This window comes from Columba livia, chromosome 1 (assembly GCF_036013475.1).
Source record: "Columba livia isolate bColLiv1 breed racing homer chromosome 1, bColLiv1.pat.W.v2, whole genome shotgun sequence".
In the NCBI taxonomy this organism is placed as follows: Eukaryota; Metazoa; Chordata; class Aves; order Columbiformes; family Columbidae; genus Columba; species Columba livia.
The window spans coordinates 166,247,613-166,264,411 of record NC_088602.1 but is presented as its reverse complement, the minus strand read 5'-3'; the positions used below and the strand labels follow the sequence as shown (position 1 = coordinate 166,264,411).

The following is a 16,799-nucleotide window of genomic DNA, read 5'->3' as shown; positions in this document are numbered from 1 at the left end:
ACAAATTTATCAAAGGTCCCAGCTTCTTTTATCTAGTACTGATTTTTAAAGCTGATTAAAATCACTGAGGATTGTCACGTTCTTTCCTTTACATGTAATGCGGTTTTCCTTTCTGATATAATAGCCAAGATACTCCACACCATACGTGTATTCTTATTGTATTGACTATAAGGGAAGAAAATGTGACATTTCTTCAGAATAAGAACATATTTTTGGGTTTAATGACTCTAGATTCTGAATAGCAGTTGACAGTGCAATAATGTGGGATTTTTGAAGTAGAGGTGTTCTTGTGAGAGACGGAAGATACTAATTGAAAACAGAACAGGTTATTTCACATCATTATTCACTGACTGCATGGTTGTCCGCATAGTAAATGCATTTTGTGGATATGGCCAAGCTGTTTTTTATAAGCAAACCTGAATAAGAATAGTTCATGCGAGCAACACATTAATACAGAAGATAGAAAGCAGTTGACATGCGAGTCAGAATGGGGAAAACTGAATTGGGAAAGAACAGCAGACGTAGAAAATGAACAGACAATCAAAATCGATATTTAAAAAATGTATTTTGATTTTTGTTTTTATGCAAAGCAACAAAATATTGGGAGTTGGGCAACCCAGTAGGTATTTCTGCTCCATTGCAGTGTAGATTTGAACTGACTGCCTGCTTCCGGGTACTCCTCACGTGACTTCAAGTAGCTGAATCTTGGACAAGGACAGCCCAGGTCAGCCACCTAATCACCAATGGTAATCAAAGGGGTTGTAAATATGTAAACACCACAATGCAATGGTGTAAATAAGATCATTTATGACCTGTTTAAAAGAAGACAGTTTACAGTCTGTAAGTCATGTAGATAAATGTATACAAGGTTGTTCAAATGTTCAGGTTAAGTGGGTACATATGACTGGATTTCTTCTGAGACTGTGAGAACTCTTTCCTCTTATCAGTATTGAAGCATCAGGTGACGTGTCTGTTGGTGAAAAACTTGAGGGCCTGAGGGGAACCGTGAAAGGAGGCTTTGACAAGAGCAAGTGCCCTCTCTTCCCTGCCTCAGGGAATGTTTCATTCTAGTTAGATGTTAGAATCATAGAATCATTTTGTTTGGAAGAGACCCTTAAGATCATTGAGTGTAGTCATTAACCTAACTCTGGCACTAAACCATGTTCCTAAGAATCTCATCTGCACATCTTTTAAGCACATCCAGGGATGGTGATTCAATTACTTTCCTGGGTTGCTGTAATTGTGTTGCTGTAATTATTGTGTGTAAATGTGCTTGCAAAATAGCACAGTCTGGGGCTGTATGGACGTTGTATAGTGTCCACACAGCTCAGAACCTGACAGGATCTGTCCATGCAGTACAGTGCAATGCACCTCTATTAGGAGCACCAAAGGTAGAAAGGCCCAAAGAAACCTAGGACAAACTCATTTTTGTGGTTCATCTATCCTCATTGATAAAAAGAATTTATGTATTTAATGACTGGTGTGTTTGTTGAGCACGTTTTGGTGGCGTTTTGCACTTATTCCAACACATTTATTTGAATGCAGCTCTCTTGCAGGGCTATACAGGACAGTGTCTTGACAGGACCGGACAATCCTGCCAGAAGACTGCAGAAAACTCTGTTTCCACAAAATGATGTAACATAGTGCCCTTGTTTTAAAGATAGACACTAACAATTAAAACCATGGGCCTAGGTATCTTAAGTCAATTGCTGTTCAGGCAACTCTCACTCTTACTCTGTGTATTGGGTAGTGCTAACTGGGTAAGTCAGTTGTTCCAGAAGATGTCTGTATGGAGTAGGATAGTGGTTGTCTCCATGTGTGTTCATGCGTGTCTGTGGGCCAGCAAACAGTGAGACTTGGGCTTGCCTTCCACCTTAGACTCAGTGTCTGAAGGTTTCATCCACTGATATATATGTATTTCCCTACCTGTACAAGGATCTCAGGATTTCTCTGGCTAAGAGCAGAGGCAGCACACAACACCTGCAGCAGGGAGTCCTTATCCAGCGGTGTGGACAACCTGTGCCAGGTCTCTGCCACATCTGCCCATTCTCTGACTGCTGCTCACTGGTAGTACAGATGGGGCACGGTGAAGCTGCTTTGTCTTGTGCACTGTCAGTGTTACTAGCTAAGCTCCAGTAATCAGTCTTTACTTCCATGGGGTATGCTTGCTTGCTTGGAGTTTGCCTGAGTGACCTGGATGAACAGAAATGAAATTTCATGAATGACACCTGCAGGAGTCAGGTGAAATAATTGAAACCCCTGAGGAATGGACTTTCCTGCGGTATGTGTAATTGACAGACCAACAATGGGGTTCATAGTTGGTCTCAGTTCTTTCTTATGTCATCTGCTAGTCTTCTTAGCAGGAGGAGATTTAAGAAATAGGATCTCAAATCCACAAAAAGGGATAATTATCCATAATAATAGAGAATGCAGCATGTGTGTTAAAAACGTATAGGTAAAGGGAAGCTTTTAAATCCTTCCAGAGAAACTAGCCTGACTCATGCTTGGATTTTGAACTTCTTAAAAGTAATGCATTGTAATAGCATTATCAGTGCAAATATCAGTGAGCAGCTGCTCTGGGCTTCCTCTGACCTAACATGATTCCCCTTGAGAAGGCTGAGACTGTAGCATTTACATCCAGTTGAGTTCAGTTTTTGTCAGTGGCTCCACCTGAAAGGCAGCATCTCCCCTCTGGCTTTGGAGCCTTGTCCATAAAATTATGCATCCTTTGATACCAGTCCTGGGGCTAGAAGTATGCTGGGCTATTCTCTAGCCTTCCACTGCCTATGTACCTCGGAGAATCTGTGCTAAAGAAGAGTGAATTATATTTAAGAGAGTATGAGGCTGAGGCAAAAAATGAGAGAAGCCTTCCCAAGAGGGAAAAGACTTTATTCTGTCTCCATTCTACCTTAGCGGGGTAAAAAACCTCAATTGGATGTGTGCCAGTTTTACTGCAAAACATAACCAGGCCTGGGATTTATTTTATCTACAAACTCCTGAGGCCAGTGTTTGCTCCTGAGGCTCAGAAGAAGTTCTCTCTTCACTGCAGGGACTCTTGGGTGACTTCTGTGTCCCATGTGGTGCAAGAGATCAGAGCTGCATGTTGTGGTCTTTGCTGACCTAAAATGTCTGTGCGTCTGTGAACTGAAGAACAGCAAAAAGTGGAGCGGTTCTTTGTCAGAAAAGCTAACAGAATGCATCAGCACTGTGTTATTTTGCCTCCCCTGTTGTGTTAATTAGATGCTATTTTGAGTTCAACAGTGTTAACCAGACCCTTCTTTTGCTATTACTTCTTTAAACAGTTAACTTGACACCAAGTCCCACAAAACAATTATCTCCATTATTAATGGCTTTCACCGCTAAGGTATTTTTAACTTCGTAAGGAAGCACACGAGAAAAAAGAATTCACTAGCAGATAAACATAAAGGCTTAAGTAGGGCTTTCACTGCAGCAGTTTTTCTTACTGCCTTCGATGTTGGCTGCCTGGAATGTGCATAAGGAAGAGCCTCCGTCTGACTGTGTCCTAGCTGATGGTGTCTGTCCTTCCAAGACAGAGAGTTGGATGAGATGATCTGGCACTACTGTTGAAGTTCCCTCTTTTTTCCATTAGGACAGGGAAAAGTTTGACAAAGGAGATGACTGAAATAATGATGTTTCTATCTCTGACACCTACATGCATGTGTAGCCCTTTTCTGGAAAATTAAAAGCATAACAATGTCAGCCATTCAGGCCTTGCAAATTTACACCAGTCCTGAGCTGTAAAAACCACTGCTTTCCTCTGGCTTTCTGGTTACAGGCTTCAGGCAGCGTTACCTATAGTCAAGGTGATTTGGCCAACTAATTTCAGCACTTATTAAACTAGGGGCAGAAAAAGAGAAGTTTGTAAAAGGAGAAATATAGAAGAAAGAATGGCATCCACCTTTTGGGGGGTAGGATTTAGATGATGTTGCTAATAATAGATTTTGCATTCCACATCACTGGCAAAACTTTATCTTTGCAGTTTTCATTAGTGGGAAGAATGGAAACAAAAACATACTTTCCTGCACAGCTGAGCTGAAAGGTGTGCACATTTAGTCAAGATGGAAAATAACAACATACATGCTCTCAGAAGAAATTCACAATTTTTCAGAATTGGGGTATTGCAGTATGATTGCATTATTGATGGGATGCTAGTTAAAGTGTTCAGTTGCTTTCTTTTTTTATATAGTTTCTAGGTCAGATTCAATTTCATGTTCCTTTTACCTTTACAAACTGATAGATTTTAGATATCTTGAAGCAAAGTTACTGAATGTTTTAGGTTTGCTATGGGGAAAAAATTAAAGATACTTATCTTTCTGCATTAAGCAATATTGCCAAACCTGTACAAAAATATGTCCAAAAATCTTCAGGGCAAAAAGAGCACAAGCTTTCTAGCACTTGGCTTATAGGAATTTGCTAGGATTTATGGCAAAATGTATGAATTTACAAATGTTTGCAACAGATCTATACAATTTACTTGCAAAATCTATAGTTAGTTTTTCATTGTTCAAACAAATTAAAAATGGTCTCATTTGAAGGCCAGTTGAATTTTGCCTTTCTAGAGACTTGGATCACACTGATATTTTAAAAGTGTAAGTGTTTATCTTCAGGGTACACATGTTAAGAGATAGCGAAAGCCTGTTGAATCATTTTCTTGATCATTGTGAATCTTTCTGTGTTATGTATGTGGTTCTTTCCACATCCAGTTGTGAATCGTTTCAGCAATGAAGCCTCCATCAGCTGCCTAAGGAAAGTGTCCCACAATTCGGTAGAACTTTCTTCCCCAAGGCTCAGCATCCATGCTCACTCTCTCTCAGTTGAAACCCTCCCTCTTGGTTACATCCTGTGGTGGCAGATTGTACAACATCCCACTTGGAAAACCTGAGCTGACCTTTGAGGACATGGAGCTGTTGCTTGTCCATGGAGTTTGTTTCTAAGTATTCTCTAGGGGAGCGACTGTCCCCCTGTACTCAGTGCTGGTGAGGATGCACCTCAAATTATGTGCACAGTTTTGGCCCTTCACTACAGGAAAGACATTGAGGTGCTGGAGAGAGTTCAGAGAAGGGCAACAAAGCTGGTGAGGGGCCTGGAGCACAAGACTTTTGAGGAGCAGCTGAAGGAACTGGGGCTGTTTAGGCTGGAGAAAAGGAGGCTGAGGGGAGACCTGATCGCTGTCTACAACTACCGGAAAGGAGGTTGTAGCATGGAGGGTGCTGGTCTTTTCTCCCAGCTAGCAAGTGATAGGATGAGAGGAAATGGCCTTGAGTTGCACCAGGGGAAGTTTAGGTTGGATATTAGCAAAAATTTATTCATGGAAAGGGTTTGTTAGGCATTGGAACAGGCTGCCCAGCGAAGTGGTGGACTCACCCTCCCTGGAGGTGTTTAAAAGACACATAGATGAGGTTCTTAGGGACATGGTTTAGTGCCAGAGCTAGGTTATGGTTGGACTTGATGATCTTGAAGGTCTCTTCAAACCAAAATGATTCTGTGATTCTTTCCTTTCTCAAGCTAGCACTAGGCAGGGGCTGCCCTTGTTGCCTTGGAGGTGTGAGAGGGGACACGTCCTGCTTTGCTCTTCCGACACTACCTGCCCAAAGCAAAAGCCTGCGCACCAGCAGTGATGTTCTCCTGCCTTCCCATCTTCTGGGCAGGGTAAGCTCCTTGCAGCACCGGTGGGGGAAGAAGGGATAGCACTCCCAAACCAAGTGACCTGCATTCCTCCTGGTAGGAGGAATAACTGCTGCTGCTACTATTGCTAATTTTAGTACAATTACCATCATTGTGGCTTGCATGTTTTAAAGAGCACTGGTATGATTGGGCATAAGGCCATGGCTCTGCAAACAGAACCACCTGGATTATATGTTCTGTTCAATGCTTGTAGTGTGCCAGGCACAGTGGGGTCTTGCCCTAGACTGAAAGCGCCACTATGTTATAACTAACAAATAATAACATCTGACAGTAATTGTTTCATTACTGTAAGAGTCAGATGCTTTAGTGGGAGATTTGCAAATTGATAAACATGTTGTTCAGCTCTGCATTCCCATTAAGGAGACTGACTGTACCAGGCTTCTCTGCATCTTTGTACTGAGATGGTGACTTGAAGTCATTAATTGTAATAATTAAAAAAAAAAAATTAGACAAATAAGTTGGACTTACGTTCTTAATGGCTTCTTTTAGGATTCTCCCCACTGCACCAGGCAAGTGAAAGAGATAATGAGGGATTTCCCATGCTGTTCATAGCTTGTGTCTGTAGGTGACAGGAGATGCAGGAGGCAAAGGGAGGATGGGATGGTGATAATCACAGCTTGGCTTTGTCTTGCCAGCCCTTGCAGCCACACAGCTGCCCTCCCAACAGCCTGCTGGGTCATACCTGGGGTGTATTGGTCCTCTCTGCCTTGGCCACCTCAGACTGCTTCACTTGTGCCAGGGGAAAGCTCCAGAGCATGAAGAGGCAAGTTAGTTTTAGAGCTAAAGCAGAGGCATGACAGTAGTCTGAATACGGAAATCCCCCTCCTGATTCTGGCACACACCTGGGACAAGTTGCTTCTCTCACAGTTTCCAAAGAACCATGGAAATACTAATTTCCACTGATTTCCCACCACCTTGCCTTGTTCCCTCCCAGAAATTCCTCTGGGGAATTTGGAACATTTCTGCACTTTACTGATAAAAGTGTTTGCTTAACCTTGGCAAAATGACATTTAACCTACACCAGTGTCCTCTCATGGAGGTGAAAGATGTCAGCCCTGCAGTGATGCATTTCTCAAGAGTTTCCATCATGAATAAAAGGGGCAGCAATTCTGGCTGAATTGGTGAATCTCGCTACATTAAATTCTTGTTGCACAGATGATTTTGAACAGCTTGGAAATTGTTTTCCTGCTTTATGAATAAATCCTCATTTGATAGAGGAATGCCACTTTTCTCTATGATGTTTTTCAATTCAGTTTTTATCTTCTGTCTTGGTTGGAGATCAGTATCTCTTTACATTTATTAATTGAAGGGAGGGAATGCTGATTTGATGGGTAAGTCTCTGCTATTACTGTAACCTGACTTCCCTCCAATAAACTGTGTAGCACGTGATTTTTTTTTTTCCAACTACAAGATATGAAGTGGGATGAAATGAGAGGAAATTGTTCCATAAATCACATTTCTTACTCCACCAGCTGCAAGACCCTTTGTGTGCCTGGGAGATGATTTTTGCAGGCAGTTCTGGATGTGATGTGTCAGCAGGGTATGACCCAAGCCCTATCCCTCTTTTCCAACGCGATTTCTGGCATATAAGGGAAAAATCACAGCATTCATTTTCTTCCTGTCATTTAAGCAATGTCACCATTACATTCATAGCTCTAATTTTGGCCTACTAAGGCGTAGAAAGATTATCTGTATCAGGATACGAGCACAAAAACAGAAGTGATAGAGTTGATTTCTCTCAAGTCATACCCACCCATCAGCTGAGCCCCAGGAGCCACTTGTATCCCTGGAGAAGCCTGCCAAAAGCAATGGCAGGCAGAGGCAATTACTGCCAATTATACCAAGAACCTGGAGGACAGGGGAGCTGAAAGACAACTGAACCTTCTTGGGCATTTTCCACCTTCCATTGGCTCTAGGCAGGGTTCTTGGCTAGCAACTGGCTTTCCTGTGCTTTGGTGCCATCAGAGAGACTTCTCAAACCACACTGGAAATAAAATAAAATAATGCTGCTGGATCAAGGAGATCCAAAATTTCTTTGGATCAAACACCGTTTTACTGTATGCGGCAAAACTCCTCCTTGCACTCCAGTTGAGCCAGACTTCCACAGATCAAGCCCATCTTGCCCATCAAGCCTGTCAAGCCCAAATACTGGCACAGGTTCCCCAGAGAGGTGGTAGATGCCCCATCCCTGGAAGTATTCCAGGCCAGGCTGGATGGGGCTCTGAGCAACCTGATCTAGTTGAAGATGTCCCTGCTCATTGCAGGGGGTTGGACTAGATGAGCTTTGAAGGCCCCTTCCAACCCAAAATATTCTATGATTCTGTGGTCTTATTTCAGGGAGTTTGCAGACTTGGAGCAGTTTGGGCAGTATTTACTCATCTGTGATGTGAATGTGTAAAGCAGAGTACTGAAGTAAAGCCAAACAAAGCTTGTAGTTTGCAAAACGCTGCAATGAAACGTTTATGAATTTTGCTACTGATCTTGGAGGGCGGAGAATAGCTCATTACCATGTAGTCCACAACATCAAATGGTCCTGCTGCTCTGCAAGAAGTTCTGATGTTTCAGTGTATTTTTCAAATTTGTTTTGAATCCAAAATGAACTGGAATACCAGTTTGTAAATGTTGGTAAATCAGTTGTTTTGGAAGGAGAGGGAGATGGGGCAGAGTTTAGATCAGATCAATAAAAAAGTTGTTTAGTTTTGACCTTCTCTTTTGTTTTCCTGATCTCATAGTGTAAGATAACTCAAATTTTGAAAGGTATAATTGTTTCCAATTTTTGTATGTGTTAAAACAGGATAGAGTGAACATTCCGTTTTTTTTTTCTTGGATTAAGATTTCCACAAATGAAACATTTTCTGAGCAGTTTCTTTTAAGAAATGGAAAGGTGTCAACAAGAAAAATCCTTAGAAAATGCTCAAGTAAGTTTCCAGTAAATGACAGTCCACTTCTTGTGTCTTCCTTAGGAATCAAATAAAGCGCGATCAAAAGGACAGTACATATATTATGTTTTCTAGAGGTTTTGTTTTGTATAAGGTCCTTATCATAGCTTAACACAGAGTGCTTCAGAAGCATTGAACTCTGCCTTGTATTTGGGGAGAGAACACAGTGGAAGAGCAGGAAGCCAACTTCTTTTTGAAAGACTAAGTTAAGGTAACAAAGAAACTTCATTTTTCATCTAAAAAATAGGATTCCAGTCTCCTGGTGCCCAGATCAATTTTTGGTAGTGCAGCAGAAGGGATCTTCACTCCACTTGGAGCAAACACTTCCAGAAAACTTTCAGTGCCAAAACCAATGATGTAGCCGTTTTCTTTTTAATCATACTTATTAAACACAGATGCTGAGATCTGCACTATCGGAGAAACAGATTTCACATCTGTCTCACCAGTAAGTAACTTCTGCTTATGAGAATCACCACACTAAATTCATGCAGCCACATAGATGCAAGAACCTTTGCAGGACATTGGTCTAAAGGGAGGTGTAAATATCCTACTTTGGAACCAAAAAAATCCTTTAATCAAAGTGTGACTTTCACTGTCAACTTCTGGCTTTTGCTTTCAATGTATACCTGTGTGCTCGAAGATGGGACAAAAATGTTCCACGCGCAGTATTCAAATGTGCTGTTTTAAACTCATATAAAGGAAAAAAGCCTATTAAATATAATACAGAAAGGGCCACTAGACATATTTCAAATTTTAGTGGGCACAGGAACAAAGGTAAAATTAGCATTTATTCATTATTTATCTACTTTTTAATATTTATGACTAACTCTAGTTAGAATCTATTTCCTTTTATATTTTTTGAGAATGCCAGTATATTTAGATTCCGTAGAAGTATTTTGGGGTGAATAGCAGAATTGCTGACGTCAAGTGTTTAAACCCGAGACTGACCAAAAAACCTGCTTTCTTTGTTCGTCTTATGATTCCTGAGCCTTTAGATGTACTGAGATCCCATTTCACTTTTCCTCTAGGGAAGCTAAAAACTTTGAACTTTGGCATTGTTATTTTTCCTACTGGCAGGCGATACATTCATCTGATGATGCTGATCCAGGCACTGGGTCCTTCAGCATCAGTGTGGGATTCATTATAAAATTATGAGAGCTGGAAGAGTGCACTGGAAGCCTTGCATTCCCATGGGAGTAGCTTTGCAAGCCTTTAAGTGTCTGAGCAGAACTGACGGTGATAAATGTCTGACTTGGGTTGAATTCTTCGTCTAGAATTTGAGGGGAAAAAAGGGTTCATCCATTTTAAGGATGTAATTAAGAAAAATAGTTTGGTCTTATCTGTTTGCTGGTCTTTGAGAGCAGACTGGCAGGCTGCAAGGACCAGGTCTCCTGCGAGGAAGAAGAGCAAAAGCTTTTTGTAACGCACAACAAGAAATAGTTTCTGTTCTTGCAAGGAATGAAGGATGTGGCACATGATTGTGGCTGATTTGCCTCCTGTCTCACAAGCTTGGGGAAGGGACTCAGGTCTCAGATTTGCCTTCAGGCTCCCCTCTGCTCCAAAACACAAATCCAGAATGATTCCACCCCTTACCCCTTGCTGACCTGTGGGCTAAGAAAGTCCCCAGGTAGAAGGGTGGAAGTCTTAGTTCTAGGTAGAGTTTAAATGGAAAAAGTCTTGGAAGAGCTGAAGTCAGAGCTCACAAACACCAAGACTTCCCAGCTCTAAAACACAAGAGTTCAGGAAGCCAGATATACTTCTGTTCCTCAAAGAACCTTTTGTCTCCTTAGAATATTTGTGTAGGAGAACCAAGCAATCCAACTGGAAACCATATCAATTAGAGATGCACTTTGAATGTATTAAGTGCTATAAAAGTGCAGAGTTCTGTGTGAAATTAAACCAAAATTTGTCGATATTATGGCACTAATATTTCTGTGTCTCATTTTCATTCCTGTAAAATTGTACCCTGTACTTTTCTAATGCATTTAAGATAACTTCAGAAAAGTTTGGGAACTCTGAGAGCCTGATGATCTCACAGTAATGCCTTTGTGCATTTGTACAGGGATCCAGAAGTGATATTACGAAATCGCAAAACATAGTTGGAATGCTAGATAGATAATAAGAGCAAATGCCATTTTTTTCATTCAGGTGAATGATGTTTAATCGTTGTCCTTTTTTCCATATTCTTCAGTGCCCAGCATGGCAAGTCCTGCTCACCTGGGTGTAAGCATGTGGCTTTCTGATGCTGGCTTTATCTTGCTGTTCCTGAGAGCAAGGATAGAAGTGAGAAGTACGGACAGCCAGAAAACGAGTGTGTGTTAAGATGTGCTTCTTCCTGGGGTGTTGCTGGGAAGCACCCAGCACGGTGAAGTTGCACCAGCTTCTGCAGAGGTGGTTGTGGTGGCTAGAATCATAGATTGTCCTGAGCTGGAAGGGACCCACAAAGATCATTGGGTCCATCTCCTGTCCCAGCATAGGACAACCCCAAAATTCATACCAAGTATCTCAGGGTGTTGTCCAATTGCTTCTTGAACACTGTCAGGCTTGGGGCTGTGACACCTCCCTGGGGAGCCTGTTCCAGTGCTCCACCACCCTCTGGGTGAAGAACCTTTTGGTATGTCCTGCACTGTCTCTCAGTTAACAAGGCAGAAGAGCAGCCAAGCACTGTAAAATCTTCTTTCTTACCCAGCCTGCTGTTTTCTGCCTCCTCCTCTGAGAGGCCTGAGAGGTCTTGTGTTCCAGGAGCACCCTCTTTCCCTAGTTTCCTGGCAAAGACTCTTCACCATTCTCTCCCATCTTTGGTTGCCCCTGGTCCACCGAAGCCTCCCTTTTTCATTCCCACCCTTCCCTTGCAGGGTCTCTGCCTGCCCATGATACTCCCAGTTCTCTTCCCCTCATCTCCTGTGCAAAGAGTGCTAATGGGCACTTTTAAGCCTTTCCTCTGTGCGTGCTGTACCTTGTGTCTGTACCTTGAGTCAGCGGACGGTGATGCAGCTTTGTTCAAATCACAGGGGTCATGCTGACCTGCACTTGCTGAAGCTCCGGCTGTGGTTAATGAGAAGATCTCAGGGGCTGATCCCGTATGTGGCAGGTGAAGCTGGGGAAGAAAATGTACTGCGAGTTATTAATTGTGTGTGTGTTCTAGCCTGCCTGATCCTGTAAGTGAAGGTCTAGCATTGTGGATCCCAGTATTGAACCCTGGAGATTACTGAGTAGGGATATTTGTAGGTACTTTGTCACTGTGTTAGTATTAAGAGCTACTTAAAATAATGAGGTGCTGCAGCTTTTCTAATGATCTAAGAGGTTCTCCTTGCATCTCAGTGTGAGGCTGATCTGATGCAGCCATCTTCACGATAGCATCCCACAGTGTTTTGTCTTTATGAGTACATTTTGTTCTGGCTTGTTTCAGAAATCTGCTCTTAGCTCAAAGGTCTGTGATTGTTGGCCTGTAATTAGTGCTATTACTGTACTGGTCTGAACTGCTGGCTATTTTTAGATATGACATTGTTCAGGTTTTTGTTGTGTAGCTTGTTTCTCTCCTCATGACTCAGCAGGCCACTGAGTATAAAATAATGCTGTTTTTTAAAACAATTAGAGAAGATTTATGTAGCTACCAGTTACCCTGTATTTACACAAATGTATCTTTAAATGGAAACCATGGTCCAGTCCCAGGCTGAGGGGGACAGTGGTCAATATTCCCTTCTGGTGGCTTGAAATACTAAGTCCCTGCCTTGCCCATAGGCCAGATGGTTGAGTGGATTTACACTTAATCTGCAGTGAAATCAGACACTTAGTATGCACAAAGGTCATGTAGGCAACATCTACTATAACTGAAACTGTGAAGCTGAATACTATTGATGTTCTAGTGAGAAAGAGACAAGTTTATGCCTTATGGAGGGCTAATAATAGGAAGCTTGATTTCTTGAAAACTTGGGTAGAAACTAGGACATGTGCTGTGTCTGAACCCTCCAGCTAACGTCTGAATTCTCTCAACTTGCATCTTCTCTTTGAATAGTAAAAAGTTAGCCCTCCAGTGGCTGTAGTGTCCTTGAGTCCCATTAAGTATCAATCGTAGACTTTTCAGCTTCTGTAAATAAGTGGCAGCTTCATATTTTGGAGATCTTCTTTGAAAGGCCTTAGATCCAATTCAAAAATAAAACTGTATTCTCTTTTTCCTTCTCAGCACTGTTGTTAAAGGGAATTTGCTTTCTGTTACACCTCTAAACCAAGAACATGAGGTGCTAAATGTAAAAACCCATTGAGCCTGGTGAAGAAAAAACCCATGCAGCTATTGAAGATAAAGCCCTTGATTCTGCAGGAGAAACTTTTAAGACTTTAATATCCCAGAGAGCAGGTTGGTCTACTTAAAGGTGCAGGCTGAATGACACTTAATTAAAGCTAAATCAGAAACAGGCAGTTTCCATTTCTGATTTTGGAATCCTAGAAAATACCTCAGAAAGGAAGTCATTGGAGTACAGAAACAGAAAATAGAAATCAGGAAGCTACCCTCAGCATGGATGTTCACTGCCTGTGCATACTAAGCAAGTCATCACAAAGAAAGATAGAAGTGGGGTTAGAAAACAAAATAGAATTCACCCTAAAATAAAACTAGATCTGAGGATAAATTTTCATGGAAAGAGAAATACTTGAATGGTTTGATTTTGAAAAAAAATAGCAGGAGTGAGAGTGTGCAGTTAATCAGTTATGATGTTGCAATTGATACGAATTATACTGTATGATTTGATAGCATTCAGAGGTATTAACGACAACTGACTATTTAATTTTTTCTATAGAATTTATCATTGTTTTACCTATACTGGCTGGCTAATTATTGCTTAAATCTCAGGAGTGTTATGAAGCTTAATTCATTAATGTTTTTAAAGACCTCTGTGCTAGGAGATGACATCAATATAAAAATGCTGATAGGCACTTGCATTTTAGTATAATTTCTGCATTTTGATAGCTGATCAATCTCTCTAACATGCGTCCCCCTGTACATTTATGAAATTGTGTGCGTTTTCAGTTTCAGATTTCAAGAATTTGTACACTGCTCTACTCTTTTACACTTTGCTGCAGAAGGAAATTTAGGGGTAGTTATAAAACCTGCAGTTCTATATAGTGGTATTTTAAGCCTTACTTACATTTCAAGTGAGAAAAATGCATTCTGAGATACAGCTGACCAGGGCTTGAACTGCTACAAACTGTGAACAGACAGCATGTGGCAAGCTGTGGGTCCAAGCCCATGACCCCAGAATCTAGAGGGTTGTCAGAAGCTTTTCGTGTAGAAGACATGAGTCTGTTCTGTGGATGGAGAGAGGATGTTTCAGCCCTTTCATTGGGGCTCTGTATCCAGCTGTCAGAAGAGAGAAGACCTCATGACTGGAGTGGCTGAAGGTTGTGACGTTCAGTCAGAAAAACTAAAGGCGTTGGGAGTGATCTGGCGAAAATCAAGTCAGGACACTCCCGAGCACCTCCAGCTGCAGCAATCACAGCCTCATCTCTCTGGCTGTGAACAGGAGCCTCCTCTGTAGGTAAATGCAAGAAATTAATAGCACTGATAAAACTGTCCTGTGGACACTCATGTAGCGACATGAAATGCTAATGTGGCTGTTCACCGGAATGAAAAACTGCCTCATTTCAATAAGGGACTGCAGTTAACAGAAATATTTCTCAGGCCAGTTTTCCTCTCTGTGATTACTGAGCAATCTGCGTTCCACAGGAAAGCAGAAGAGAAACCCTTCTAAAAAATTTGGTTACTAGCTCAACTGAAGTGTGTGGGCTTTTTAAAATTATTTTTGTTTTAGTTCTGGAAATATCTCTTAAGGGAAATAAATATATTTTTATTAATCTTGTCAGAAAATAGTGCTGAAGCTTAGCTATTTTTAGGATTTCATTTCTAAATGCATACATGCGAAATTTTGAGGTCTCAATGAGCTTTCTCCATGATGAGTATATGTCTTCATTTTGCCCCACTGCACACCCTGCTTGTTTTATGTGAGCTGAATCTAGCAGCTTCTTTCCAGACTTCAGGCAGGCATCAGGGTGTTCCTGTACCTCCTGCTACCTCACCCTCAACTTGAGTTGCAGCTGGTTAAGGCCTCAGCCATTGCCTTTCTTCCCCTCCACCTCCTTGCGTGTGCGAGAAGGCAGGAGGATCAGGAGGACTTCATGGGGACCATGTGTGCATCCCCCCTGTCCTCTGCTGTAGCTCCTGCATTCTTGGCCTGGCTAGGTTTTATTCTTAGGAGGCTGCCACACACTTGACTCACTCAGCCTCTTTTTTCTGCTTCCCCCTACCCTAGAAGGTGCACAGGGCAGGCACCCAAGCCTGACAGTGTTCAAGAAGAGACTGGACAACGCTCTCAGGCACATGGTGTGAACTGTGGGGTTGTCCTGTGCAGGGGCAGGAGTTGGACTTGATGATCCTTGTGGGTCCCTTCCAGCTCAGGACATACTATGATTCTGTGACCACTCATGCCCCATTCCTGCTGTGGCTGGCTTGAGAAGCTGAAGTAATTTTAATGCCAGATCTTGTTTTTTCAGTTCTTCCCTTTCTTGGCCACTGGAAACCCACAGGAAGGTGTCATATATGGGGAGAATAGGAGTCTCCCGGAGTGTCTTAGAAAATGGAAGGCTGTTGACCCCCGTTGGGGTGCTCCAGGCTCCAGAATTGAATATTGGGCACTACCAATCAGTCTACCTTTGTTCCGTGACAAAATACAGCTTGAGGATTAATATGAAACAGGGTGACAACTCCAGCTGCTTCTAATTTCCTTGCTAGGAGCCCATCTGTCTAGCTGCCAGGTTGTGATACAGTTCTATTGCTAGTTGTGTTGACTCATACTCTCTTTTCCTAATGATGCACAGAGATCAATTACCCATATGTTGTTTCCAGTGCATGTATCTGCCTTTGATGCAGTCCTTCCCGAGGGGTTATTGATGTTCCTATAGAGCATGAGAAATGAATGGGACTCTTGCAAGCAGCCTCTCTACTCATCTGCGAAGAGACCCAGAGGAGGGAACTAGGAAATTGTTTTCCTTCCCTTACAGTGTTGTGTGATATATATGCATATGAGTCCTCTCCAAATAGGTTTTTATTTCTTCTGGATTTCTTCATTAAAAGGTGTGTCACACATACCTTCTTCCTGTTGCTTATGGCTATTATGTAGCTGAGCAAGTTTTTCAGTATCATGTCAAGACTGGAAGATAGAAGAGAGTGAGCTGGCTCATTCTCAGTGCAGATAAAAAAAGCTTGTGAAAAATATCCTGAGTATGCCTGCCCCCTCTACCCCAGGGCAGTGGTTGCATTGTGGGCCACTGAGGGCCTCAGTTTGACTCCCAGATATGGCAAAGAATGAGCATGTGCTCATTTATGGTACTTGTTTTCTTTGTATTCATTTACTACCCTTCACTGTTACTTCAACATTGGAGATTTTTGCAATGAATTATATTCCGAGTTGCTTCTTAGTTGCTGCACTAAGGACTAAGCATTGTATAACACTATTAAACAGAGCATTTTGCTTCAATCATATCATATTATATTATGTTTTGCTTTCTTACTGGAGGCTCTTGACTTTTCATTAACTGTTGAAAACACTGTTAACCCTAGGTAGACTGGGATCTGCATGGTGAGAGAGAAATCGTATCTCAGACCGTATTACCACAGATGAAACATAAAAGTGCAAGAGCTCATTGGGTTCGTTTTTAAAGAGGACCAAGTGGCTGGATCTGCTGGACTGTTTGCTCGCATCACCCAGAGCAAGACAGTCTGTGGTGGGACCCAAGTATGGTGTTTGTCAGTGATGCCTCTCATCATCCTTGCAGAGCCTTACATCCTTTGGCTTCAATAACATGATGATTACTAGATTAGAAAAATACCTCATTAACACTTGTTACTTTTAGTAGGTTTGTTTTGACTGGACACAGTGACAAGATAGGAAGTAACAGAACTTTTTGTACAGAAATGGAGAGTTAACATTCTTTATCTTTAGCTTAACTTGGCAGAAGCAAAACCATGCCACTGAACCTACCTTTTCAGTACGTTGGACTTGGAGTATTTATTCATTCTTATCAATATAAAACTTCTTTACATTCATATATCCTCACTTTTGCTGAACAAATATTTTAAAATGCTCAATTCTTCCCTAATTTCAT

General features: G+C 41.8%; 1 protein-coding gene across 3 annotated transcripts in view; it reads left to right on the top strand.

The window, feature by feature from the left end:
* TMCC3 (transmembrane and coiled-coil domain family 3) overlaps positions 1-16,799 on the top strand; it is a 144,874-nt gene that overhangs the window by 44,355 nt on the left and 83,720 nt on the right. The window contains exon 2 of one of the 3 annotated variants that reach the window (XM_065042854.1): positions 644-724. The exons of the other annotated variants lie outside the window; for them this stretch is intronic. The gene's annotated coding sequence lies outside the window, so the exon portion shown is untranslated. The remainder of the gene's footprint in view (positions 1-643; positions 725-16,799) is intronic. 3 annotated transcript variants of the gene reach the window in all.